General features: G+C 42.0%; 1 long non-coding RNA gene across 1 annotated transcript; it reads right to left on the bottom strand.

The window, feature by feature from the left end:
- Positions 1–302: 302 nt before the first annotated feature.
- Positions 303–11,216, bottom strand: LOC142164724 (uncharacterized). The gene is made up of 4 exons (XR_012695669.1): positions 10,736–11,216; positions 8,565–8,631; positions 2,678–2,746; positions 303–1,691 (listed from the first exon to the last, which is right to left on the bottom strand). It is a non-coding gene; the product is annotated as an uncharacterized LOC142164724 (long non-coding RNA).
- Between the last annotated feature and the right edge of the window lie 1,120 nt (positions 11,217–12,336).

The following is a 12,336-nucleotide window of genomic DNA, read 5'->3' as shown; positions in this document are numbered from 1 at the left end:
ATTGTGGAAGGACCTGGTTCTTCTATGCGTTCCTTCTGCTACTGTTGCAGAATAATAAATGTAGAAAGTAAAGAACACAAGTATTTTTACGTGGAAAATACTTAGCTCATAAAGGTGAAAAAACCACGACCTACTACTCAGTAGGATTTTCCCCAACACTTCACTAAATCACTGAGCCAAAACAGCATTTACAAAACTCTTTGTAAACCTAAGGATTATCTCTAATCACGTCGTAGCAACTAGCCTCTAACTATTGCGACAACTTCAAGTTAACTCTAACTTGAATACTCAAAATACCTATTACAATTGCTTCTAGATAAAGCTAAAATGTACAATATGAAAACACCTACTATAATTGAACTAGAAATAAAGAAAGAAACATAAAACTCTTTATGGAGCTGGTTCTTCAATTTGGTTCATGTAGCTTCAGGTTTGCGCACTTGAATCACACACGAACTACTTGAAAAAAGCCTTACTATTTTGTTCTCAATTCACGTTTAAATTCTGCGTTCTTGTGCAACACTGTGATGTGAGAACATTCTGCAATTTATAGAGTTAGTAGATGAAGAAATAACTAGAGTTCTGATGCAACTCTTCCTTGGTGGAAGAGTTCTAGTTGATTTCAACTTCTAACTCCTTCCTTATCTTGGATAGTGTTCTCTTTGATTAAGGACTCCTTCTCCTTATCAATTATGCAAACTTTTCGATCAGGAGATATTAAATACACCAAGTTAAACTTATCTCTTTCACGTGCATCCCCCATACTCGAATTTGCCCGTTTTTGTGCACCTGAGGGATGGACCTGGTTCATGTCTGAGTTCCTTTATCAATCTTCAAAACTTAACCTTTACTTGGGACAACAAATTCTTCCTTTTTGATGATGACAAACTCTGTACTTTTCATACACTTAGGCCCTGCCAGAACTCATCTCAACATCAATGCAAAGTTAGAAAGTTTTCACTTATCATCAAGGATCAGATACATTAGGTTATAAACATCACTGTTCAAAGTGTAAAGCACAACCTTTTCCCCCCTTTTGGTATCATCAAAAAGTTGCATAAAATATGAGGTAACCAGAATTTAAAACTTACTCATGGCCACTAGGGCTACTTCAAATGCAATCATAGATTAATCATCATAGATCAAGCTAAGAATTTTAACCATCAAAGAAATATAAACAAATAGTTGGAGCAAAAGACAGTGAAGTTCATAGATGATTGATAAGATTCTACCACAAGGCATAAGAAGAAATAAAAATACTGAAAACATGAGCAAAAGAAACAAAACATCCCGAACTAGGTCACTGGTTGATCTTATCATGACCCTAAACCTAGAACCGGTCGTGATGTCACCTCTCATGAAGACAAGGCGACCCGACACGTTTCCAATTCATTTTAAGCAATTAAGTAATAAAGCTAAGTCTTAGTCATAATCATAAATCCCAAAATAAGGTAAATAATACAGTTTGCGGAAAAAGACATAGCCCGACATCGGGGTGTTACCAATCATGAGCATATATGATAATACTACAAGTCTGAAAGAGTCTACTCCACTATTTCATAGCTAAAACAGAAGGAAATAAGATAGAGGGAGAAGCACTGGGCTGCGAATCGCCGGGCAGCTACCATTGAATCTTCGGAATCTGCTGGACAGCTCTCAACCCTCGCAAGCAGGACCTGGTGCATCTGAATCTGCACACGAGGTGCAGGGAGTAAAGTGAGTACTCCAACTCAGTGAGTAATAATAATAAATGCAGACTGGGTAATAAGAAATCACGTAAAGGCACATCAATAGACTATAAAGAAGCAGTAAAAGCCAGTAAAAGCAATGAAACAGTGAAAATAGGTTAAAGTCACTTTAGTTTAGTTAAAACTTCTTTGGAAATACCTTTTTAACAGTTAAGCAAGTAAATGGCAGACAATTAGGAAAGATAAACACATAAAGAACCGCCCCTTGGGCACAATACCAACAGAATCAGCCCCTTGGGCACAATACCAACAGAATCAGCCCCTCGGGTAACACATGGAACAATACCAGCCCCTCGGGCTCTATTTTATATCACAATGTGTATCCGTGCTCACTGAGGGTGTGCAGACTCCTGGAGGGGACCCTTACGGCCCAAGCGCAATATCAAGTCATCTCGTGGCATAATCACATAGGCTCTCGACATCATATCAACAAACCACCTCGTGGCATACAACTCTCAGGACCTAGGCCTCATAATCATAATCAGTGTTTCCTCACAACATAGGCCCTCGGCCTTACTCATTCAGAATCTCACAAGCCACTGGGGCAATAAAACATGATGCTCAACCCAAAATATCATTTTAAGTGTTAAAGCAGAGTAAACATGGCTGAGTTATGAAAACAGTTAAATATAATATGACTGAGTACAAGTATAAAGTCAAAATAGTGAGAAAATATCAGTAAAAATCCCCTAAGGGTTCAAATAGTTGGCACGAGGCCCAAATATGACATTCAGCCCAAGACAAAATGATAACAAATAGTTTTCGGTCAAATACGCGGTAAAACAATCATTGGGATGAACTAAGTCACAATCCTCAATTGTGCATGACCCCACGCTTGTCATCTAGCGCGTGCGTCACCTCAATATAGCACAACAATCTGCAATCCGAAGTTTCATACCCTCATGACAACATTTACAATCATTACTCACCTTTACCCAATCCAAATCTCTAGCTCGCGATGCCTGTGCCCCTCGAGTCGGCCTCCGAATGCTCCAAATCTAACAAAAATCAGTGCAAAATCATCAAAATATGCTAAGGGAACAAAACTCACTCGAAAGAAATCAAATTACAACACAAATTCCAAAATTAGCCAAACCCGACCCCCAGGCCCACGTCTCAGATCCCGATAAAAATTACATCAATGGACTCCTTATTGCTCCCCGAGTTCATTCATACCAAAATCACCTCCCGAAGCTATCCGAACCATCGAAACTCACATCCGAGCCCTCTAACACATAAGTCAACATCCGGTTGACTTTTCCAACTTAAGCTTCCTTAAAAGAGACTAAGTGTCTCAAACCTTACCAAATCCTTTTCGAGCCCGATCCAACCAACCCGAGCACTCATAGAACCGATAAACAAAGCAATAAAAAGCAGAAATGAGGGAAACAGAACGGTAACTCATAAGACGACTGGCCGGGTCGTCACATCCTCCCTCTCTTAAATAAACATTCGTCCTCGAACGAGTCAAGAAACATACCCGAAGCCTCAAATAGGTGAGGATATCTACTTCGCATCTCCCGCTCGGTCTCCTAGGTAGCCTCCTCTATGGGCCAACCTCTCCACTGCACTTTCACTAAAGCTATATCCTTTGATCTCAACTTTTGAACCTGATGCTCCAAAATAGCTAGTGGCTCCACATCATAAGTCAAATCACCATCCAACTGAACCGTTCTGAAATCCAAAATATGAGACGGGTCCCCAATATACTTTTAGAGCATAAAAACATGAAATACCGGATGCACACTCAACAAGCTGGGTAGCAAAGCAAGCTCATAAGCCACCTCCCCAGTCCTCCGAAGCACCTCAAAAGGCCCAATGAACCGATGACTCAATTTACCCTTCTTCCCAAACCTCATAACACCCTTCATGGGTGAAATCTTTAGCAGAACCTTCTCACCAACCATGTAGGACACATCCCGAACCTTCCTATCAGCATAACTCTTTTGCCTCGACTGCGCTGTATGAAACCTCTCCTAAATTACCTTCACCTTCTCTAAAGCATCCTATACCAAGTCTGTCCCCAATAGCCTAGCCTCACCTAACTTAAACCAACCAACTGGAGATCTACACCGTCTCTCATACAAAGCCTCATATGGAGCCATCTGAATACTCGAATGATAGTTGTTGTTATAAGCAAACTCTGCAAGCGGTAGAAACTGATCCCATAACCCTCTGAAATCAATGACACAAGTATGCAACATGTCCTCCAATATCTGAATAGTGCACTCGGACTATCCGTTCATTTGCGGGTGAAAAGCTATGCTCAACTCAACTTGAGTAGCCAACTCTCGCTGCACAAACCTCCAAAACTGCGAAGTAAACTGAGTGCCCCTATCTGAAATGATGGAAACTGGGACACCATGCAAATGAACAATCTCCTGGATATAAATCTCTGTCAACCGCTCTGAAGAATATGTAGTACACACAGGAATAAAGTGCGCGGACTTGGTTAGCCGATCCACAATCACCCAAATAGCATCGAACTTCTTCAAAGTCCATGGGAGCCCAACTATAAAGTCCATAGTGATCCGCTCCCACTTCCACTCTGGAATATCCATCTGCTGAAGCAAGCCACCCGGTCTCTGATGCTCATATTTCACCTGCTGACAATTGAGACACCGAGCTACAAATTCCACAATGTCTTTCTTCATTCTCCTCTACCAATAATGTTGTCTCAAATCGTGATACATCTTCGTAGCATCCGGATGAATGGAATACCGCGAGCTGTGGGCCTCTTCCAGAATCAACCCCTGAAGCCCATCTACATTGGGCACACATATCCGGCCCTGCATCCTCAACACCCCATCATCACCAATAGTCACATCTCTGGCATATCGTGCTGAACCCTGTCCTTAAGGACAAGCAAATACGGATCATCATACTGGCGCTCTCTGATGCGATCATATAAGGAAGACCGAGAAATCACACAAGCCAACACCCGACTCGGCTCTGAAATATCTAACCTCACGAACCGATTGGCCAAGGCCTGAACATCAACTGCAAGAGGTCTCTCCCCTACTGGAATATATGTCAAACTCCCCATACTCATCGCCTTTTGGCTCAAAGCATCGGCCACCACATTGGCCTTCCCCAGATGGTACAATATAGTAATATCATAATCCTTTAGCAACTCCAACCACCTTCGCTACCTCAAATTGAGATCATTCTGCTTGAACAAGTGCTGGAGACTACAATGATCAGTAAACACCTCACAAGACACACCATACAAGTAATGCCTCCAAATCTTCAATGCATGGACTATGGCAGCCAACTCCAAATACCAACTCTCGAAGCATCACAATACACGGTATATGGACCTGAAGCTGATGGCAAAACTAACACTGGAGCTGTGATCAAGGCTATCTTGAGCTTTTGAAAGCTCTCTTTACACTCATCCGACCATACAAATGAAGCACCCTTCTGAGTCAACTTGGGCAAAGGCGATGCGATAGATGAGAATTCCTGAACAAACAGACGATAATAGCCTGCCAAACCAAGAAAGATGCGAATCTATGTGGCTGAGGACGGTCTAGGCCAACTCTGAAGTGGCTCTATCTTCTTCGGATCAACCTGAATACCCTCGCTGGACACCATGTGTCCCAAGAAAGCTACTGAACTAAGCCAAAACTCATACTTGGAGAATTTTGCATAAAACTTCCCCTCCCTCAATCTCTGCAACACAACTCTCAAATGCTCCGCGTGCTCCTCCTGACTACGTGAATACACTAGAATATCATTAATGAAGACTATGACAAATGAGTCGAAATAAGGCCGAAACATGTTGTTCATCAAATGCATGAACGCTGCTGGGGCATTGGTCATCCCAAAAGACATTACCAAGAAATCATAATGACTATATCGAGTTCTGAAAGTTGTCTTAAGAATATCCGAGTCCCTGATCTTCAACTGGTGATAACCTGAATGGAGATCAATCTTGGAGAACACTTTCTCTCCCTGAAGCTGGTCGAACAAATCATCAATACGAGGCAAAGGATACTTGTTCTTAACTGTTACTTTGTTCAACTGCCTATAATCAATGCACATCCTCATAGTGCCATACCCCAAGGTGACACACTAGGCCGAATGAACCCCTTATCCAGGAGTTTCTGAAGCTGCTCCTTTAACTCCTTCAACTCCGCTGGTGCCATACAATACGGCGGAATAGAAATGGGCTGAGTGCCCAGCACCAGATCAATACCAAAATCAATATCCTTGTCCGGCGGTATGCCCGATAGGTCTGCAAGAAACACATCGGGAAAATCCCTCACAACTGAAACAGAATCAATACTAGGAGTTTCTACACCGACATCCCTCACAAAGGCTAGATAAGAAAGATAACTCTTCCCAACCATACGCTGGGCCTTCAAGAATAAAAGTACCCTACTGAGAACATAATCAGTCAAACCTCGCCACTCAATCCGTGGTACACCCGGTATAACCAATGTCACTATCTTAGCATGACAGTCCAGAATAGCATGACACGGAGATAGCCAATCCATGCCCAAAATGACATCGAAATCCACCATACATAATAATAAAAGATCCACTCGGGTCTCCAAACCCCTAATAGTCACCACACACGACCAGTACACACGGTATACAACAACAGTATCGCCTACCGGAGTAGATACATGAACAGGTGAAATAAGAGACTCACGTGGCGTATCTAAATAACGAGCAAAGTATGATGACACATAAGAAAAGGTGGAAGCAGGATCAAATAATACATAGGCATCTCTGTGGCAGACTGAAACAATAACTGTAATAACAACATCAGAAGTAATATCATCGGGTCTAGCTGGGAGTGCATAAAAACGGGCCTGACCGCCACTTGATCGACCTCCCCCTCTAGGGCGACCCCTAGCTGACTGACCTCCACCCCTAGTTGGTTGGGTGGGTGGTGGTGAAGTAACTAGTGCTAAAGCCGATGGCTGACTCCTTTGCTGAGATGAACTAGCAAGGTGACGGGGACACTGCCTCCACATATGACCCATCTCTCCACACTCATAACAACTCCTGGGTGCTAGAGATGGGGACTGAAGGGAACCCCTAGCACCGGAATGACTAGCTGATGCACCTGGCATAGAAGGGCCTTGAACTGATGGGGCACGGGACGAACTCTGAGCTGGAAGGGCACTAAGTGATGACTGGCTCTAATGAGAACTGTGAGAACCATGACCCAATGACGCCCCACGATACCCTGGGCGAGCTGGTTGAGCATGCCTGAATGGACGACCTCTGCCGTGCTGAAATTGACCTCTCGAAGGAGCACCGCCATAACTACCAGATCCGCGAGGCCTCTTGGCCTCCCTCTCCTCTTGCTCCTGGCGATAAACAGACTCAATCTCACGAGCAATGTCTACAACCTCCTCAAAAGTAGCACCAGTCACCCTCTCTCTGGTGATGAGAATACGAAGCTGATAAGTGAGGCCATCAACAAACCTCCCAATCCTCTCTCTATCTATCAGAACCAACCAAATCTCATGGCAAGCTAACTCAGAGAACCTTATCTCATACTGCGTCACAGTCATCTCTCCCTGATGTAACCACTCAAACTGCCTGCACAGCTCCTCCCTGCGAGACTGCGGCACATACTTCTCCAGAAAGAGAATGGAGAACTGTTGCCAAGTAAGGGGTGCTGCACCAACAGGCCTACGCCTCTCAAAAGCCTCCCACCAAGTGAAGGCAGCTCCAGAAAATTAATAAATAGTGAAAGCGACCCCGCTGGTCTCCAGAATACCCGCTGTACGAAGCATTATCCAAGAAACCCTAGGCATCCTCGCCCTCTACACTACTGAAAGTCGGAGGCTGAAGTCTACCAAACCTCTCCAACCTATGCTGCTCGTCCTCTGGCATGGAAGGAACTACATAGTCCTGAGCAGCTGCAACCGGCTGGGCTGGATGCGCCCCCGGTGTTTGAAGTCCCTGCACGACCTGCTCTGGTGTGCAAGCGGCGGGAGTCTGAGTGCCTCCCCCATCCTGAGAAGTAGTCACGATTGTAGTAACTGAGATTGCCTGATCTAGGCCAGTGCATACTGATAGAATCTGAGCCAGGGCCTCCTGAAGACCCGGAATCACAATAGGCACAGCTGGTGCCTGGGCTGGTGCTGCTGGAGTATCCACAACTGGGCCCTGATCCTAAACTGGGGCGGCTGGTGGATCTGCAGGTGCTGCCCTAACTGCTGTTTGGGCCACACCTCTGCTCCTACCGCGACCACGACCGCGTCCTCGGCCTTTAGTGGCCACAGCTGGTGGTACTGGTGGTCGTTCATCCTGGCCGGTAGCGCGTATCCTCACAATCGGTGAGAGAATAGAATAACAGAAGTTTAGTACTCGGATCAACAGATTCGCACGACAAGAATTTCAAGAATATGAAGTTTTTCCTAAAGGTTCTGTAGCCTCTTGAGGATAAATACAGACGTCTCCGTACCGATCTGCGAGACTCTACTAAACCTGCTCATGACTCGTGAGACCTATGTAACCTAAGCTCTGATACTAACTTGTCACGACCCTAAACCCGGACCCGATCGTGGTGGCTCCTCTCATGAAGACAAGGCCAGCCGACACGTTCCCAATTCATTTTTAAGCAATTAAGTAATAAAGCTAAGTCTTAATCATAATCATAAATCCCAAAATAAGGTAAATAATATAGTTTGCGGAAAAAGACATAGCCCGACATCGAGGTGTCACCAGTCATGAACATCTATAATAATACTACAAGTCTAAAAGAGTCTACTCCACTATTTCATAACTAAAATAGAAGGAAATAAGATAGAGGGAGAAGCACTGGGCTGCGAATCGCTGGGCAGCTACCTAGACAATCTCCAGAATCTGCTAGACAACTCTAAACCCTCGCAAGCAGGACCTGATGCGCCTAAATCTGCACACGGGGTGCAGGGAGTAAAGTGAGTACTCCAACTTAGTGAGTAATAATAATAAATGCAGATTGAGTAATAAGAAACCACGTAAAGGCACGTCAACAGGTTATAAAGAAGCAGTAAAAGCCAGTAAAAGCAATGAAACAATGAAAATAGGTAAAGTCACTTTAGTTCAGTTAAAATTTCTTTGAAAATGTCTTTTTAACAGTTAAGCAAGTAAATGACAGGCAATTAGGAAAGATAAACACATAAAAAACCGCCCTCGAGTACAATACCAACAGAATCAGCCCCTCGGGCAATACATGGAACAATACCAGCCCATCGGACTCTATCTCATATCACAATGGGTACCCGCACTCACTGGGGGTGTGCAGACTCCTGGAGGGGCCCCTTACGGCCCAAGTGTAATATCAAGCCATCTCGTGGAATAATCACTGTCACACCTCCATTTTACCACCCCGGAAGGTAATATAAGGGAGTTTTTTCAATTAAAGTGACATTATTCGAAATAAGATTATTTATTTATTTTTTAGAGTCGCCACTTGGAATAGTTTATTTGGTGTCCCAAGTCACCGGTTTATTTTAAAATCCCAAATTGAGGAAATTTTGACTTTATTTTTAAAAGTCTGCGAACCAAAAATTAAACTTGTTTGTTTGATACACAATGCGAATCATGTCACGGGAACCGTACCCACGATCTACAACACGTTTAATTTATTAAAGTTATTAGAAGTTTTGGCCGGGTCACATAAATGTACCCCAAATTTGAAAATTAGATATCACAACTACGTCACGAGAACCATACCCATAGCTATGATGATTTTATTATAAACACGCCTAAAGCAAACTTTGAATGTTCAAAATGTTTTCTACACTCAGTTATAATATTAAAGTGAGGGCCATAGATTAGGTGATTCAATTGTGAATGACACGCCTCAATTTATTTTAAAAGATTTGTATTTCACTAAAACAAACTAAGGATGCTCCTATTTAAATATAATTTGAAATTAGGTATCACAGCTATGCCACGAGAATCGTACCCGTAGTTGTAATGATTTAATTACGTGCATAAAGCAAACTACGATGTTCATGAGTGATTTTCTTCCCTAATCTAATTTGATATTATTGTAAGCCTCGAGAGTTATGGAAAATTATTGCGAAAAGGTGTACGGTTAGATTTCATGAATTACTAACAAGATCAACTGTATATTTACAACTTAACAAATTACCAACATCCTATATTTTGCAACTATTTTGATATCTAGTGATTTAAAAGAGATGGGCTCCTTGCACGAGTAGATCTTAGGCTTTGTATGGCATTTCTATTAACCAATAAATGATGTTGCTCTGGACCAATGGTCCTACTTAATTTATAAAACAGAGTTTTTTGTTGACAGTGAATCTTTCTTCAAAATCTCAATTGCCATTTAGCACCACAAAATTAAGAGTTAAAATTAAAAGGCTCTCCGGCCTCTCCCCTGGTGAGTAGCATGGCACCATTTTATTTTATTTCTTTTTGGGGATTTGCCTTAGTACTAGATTAGAAGATTTGATGACAGTCATTGGTGTTACCTAAATAATTAACTGCTTTTCGGCTTGTCTGCAATCAGTTCACTAGTCTTCCAAGAACCAATGATGTTTGCTTTATAGCCACAATTGCCTATTTTCATGGATCTGGCCTAAAGAAGAGGTATAAAACGATAAAACTAAAGTTCAGCTTCCTTTTTATTTCTCTCTTCCCTTTAACACAAACAGTATCTACACAGTGAGCTCCAAATGCATATCAGTAAGAGAAATCAAAATCCACGGCATGACTGTTGAAATCAAACTCGTCCATTCAAGGTTTAAAATGTATATAAGAAAACAAACAAAACTTATCTACTCAGTCACGAAGGAGGCAAGAACTATCCCACGAGAAAAGCTCAAAATATTGTCACATAAGCCATAAGATAGGAATAAGAGAAATTAAACAAATGATACAAGCATTCACGACACAGATCTGAAAAAGAACAACATTGAAATTTATATGAATTTTCATAATCCAAACCCATTTCTCAACATAAGTGTATTTACAACCAATTTGTACACAAAGGCTTGAGGAAATACCTGATTTCAAGAGATTAAGGAAAACACAAAATTACTCTCTGAGACGAGCAGCAATATCATCCAAAAATGGCTTCAGATCAACAGCAAACAACCCAGCACAGCTCGACACAGAAGGAACGTCGTCCGTTTTTTTTGAGCTGCTGCGCAGCTTTTCTTTTTAGTTCTCTCATCCTTTTTCCGTCCCTATGTTTCTCTCACTGCTCAGATTTGTTTTGTCTGTCCCGTTTTTTTTAAAGCTAGAAAATCGAATGATTATTTTTGGGGAAGGGATCGGATTAAACAAATGAAGGGGAAAGCTGAAGTTTCTGGCATTTAGGTGGCTGTTTCGCTGGGATTTAGGAGTTAGATTTGAGCTGATTTTTATTGTTGAGAGAGTAGGGTCTGTTGGCTTTTGGAGAAGAAGAAGTTCGAAAAAAAAAAATGGAGAAGAACCAGGAGCTCTTGGTAGCGCCGTTTTTTTGGGTCTGATGGATAATGTGACAATTTTTATGATTTTTCTTATAATTTTAAAAATATTAAAAGTGCATGAAATGCAACTAAATAAAGAAATTTTTTTAAAAATCAATTAAAATTATTTTTTGGTCTATTTTAGAAGTTATTTTCATGTAGGGCAAAAATTAGGTGCTCACAATCACATAGGCTCTCGGCCTCACATCAACAAGCCACCTCGTGGCGTACAACACTCAGACCCTCGGCCTCATAATCATAATCAGTGTTTCCTCACAACATAGGCCCTCGGCCTTACTCAGTCAGAATCTCACAAGCCACTCAGGCAACAGTAAAACATGATGATCAGCCCAAAATATCATTTAAAATATCATTTTAAGTGTTAAAGCAGAGTAAACATGGCCGAGTTATGAAACAGTAGAATATAGCTTGACTGAGTACAAGTATAAAGTTAAAACAGTGAGGAAATATCAGTAAAAATCCCCTAAAGGTTCAAATAGTTGGCAGGAGGCCCAAATATGGCATTCAGCCCAAGACAAGATGATAGCAAACAATTTTCGGTCAAATATGTGGTAAAACAATCATTCAAGATGGACTAAGTCACAATCCCCAACAGTGCACGACCCCACGCTCATCATCTAGCATGTGCGTCACCTCAATATAGCACAACGACGTGCAATCCGGGGTTTCATACCCTCAGGACAACATTTACAATCATTATTCACCTCTACCTGGTCCAAATCTCTAGCTCACGATGCCTTTGCCCCTCGAATCGGCCTCCGAATGCACCAAATCTAACCAAAATCAGTGCAAAATCATCAAAATATGCTAAGGAAACAAAACTCACTCGAAAGAAATCAAATTACAACACAAATCCGAAATTGGCCAAACCCGACCCCCGGGCCCACGAAACGGATTCCGATAAATATTACATCAATGGACTCCTTATCGCTCTCCGAGTTCATTCATACTAAAAACATCAAAATCCAACCATAAACGACCCCTCAAATCCCAAATTCTAGGTCTCCAATCACAAGCCCTAGTTCTTCAATATTAGGCTTAATTTTCATGATTAATTAGGTAGAATTCATATTAGAATCGAGTATTAAGTCCATAAATCTTACCTCCAAGTGTTTCCCCTTGAATCCCTCTTC

This window comes from Nicotiana tabacum, chromosome 10 (assembly GCF_000715075.1).
Source record: "Nicotiana tabacum cultivar K326 chromosome 10, ASM71507v2, whole genome shotgun sequence".
Classification (NCBI taxonomy): domain Eukaryota; kingdom Viridiplantae; phylum Streptophyta; class Magnoliopsida; order Solanales; family Solanaceae; genus Nicotiana; species Nicotiana tabacum.
This window is presented reverse-complemented; position numbering and strand designations above follow the sequence as displayed.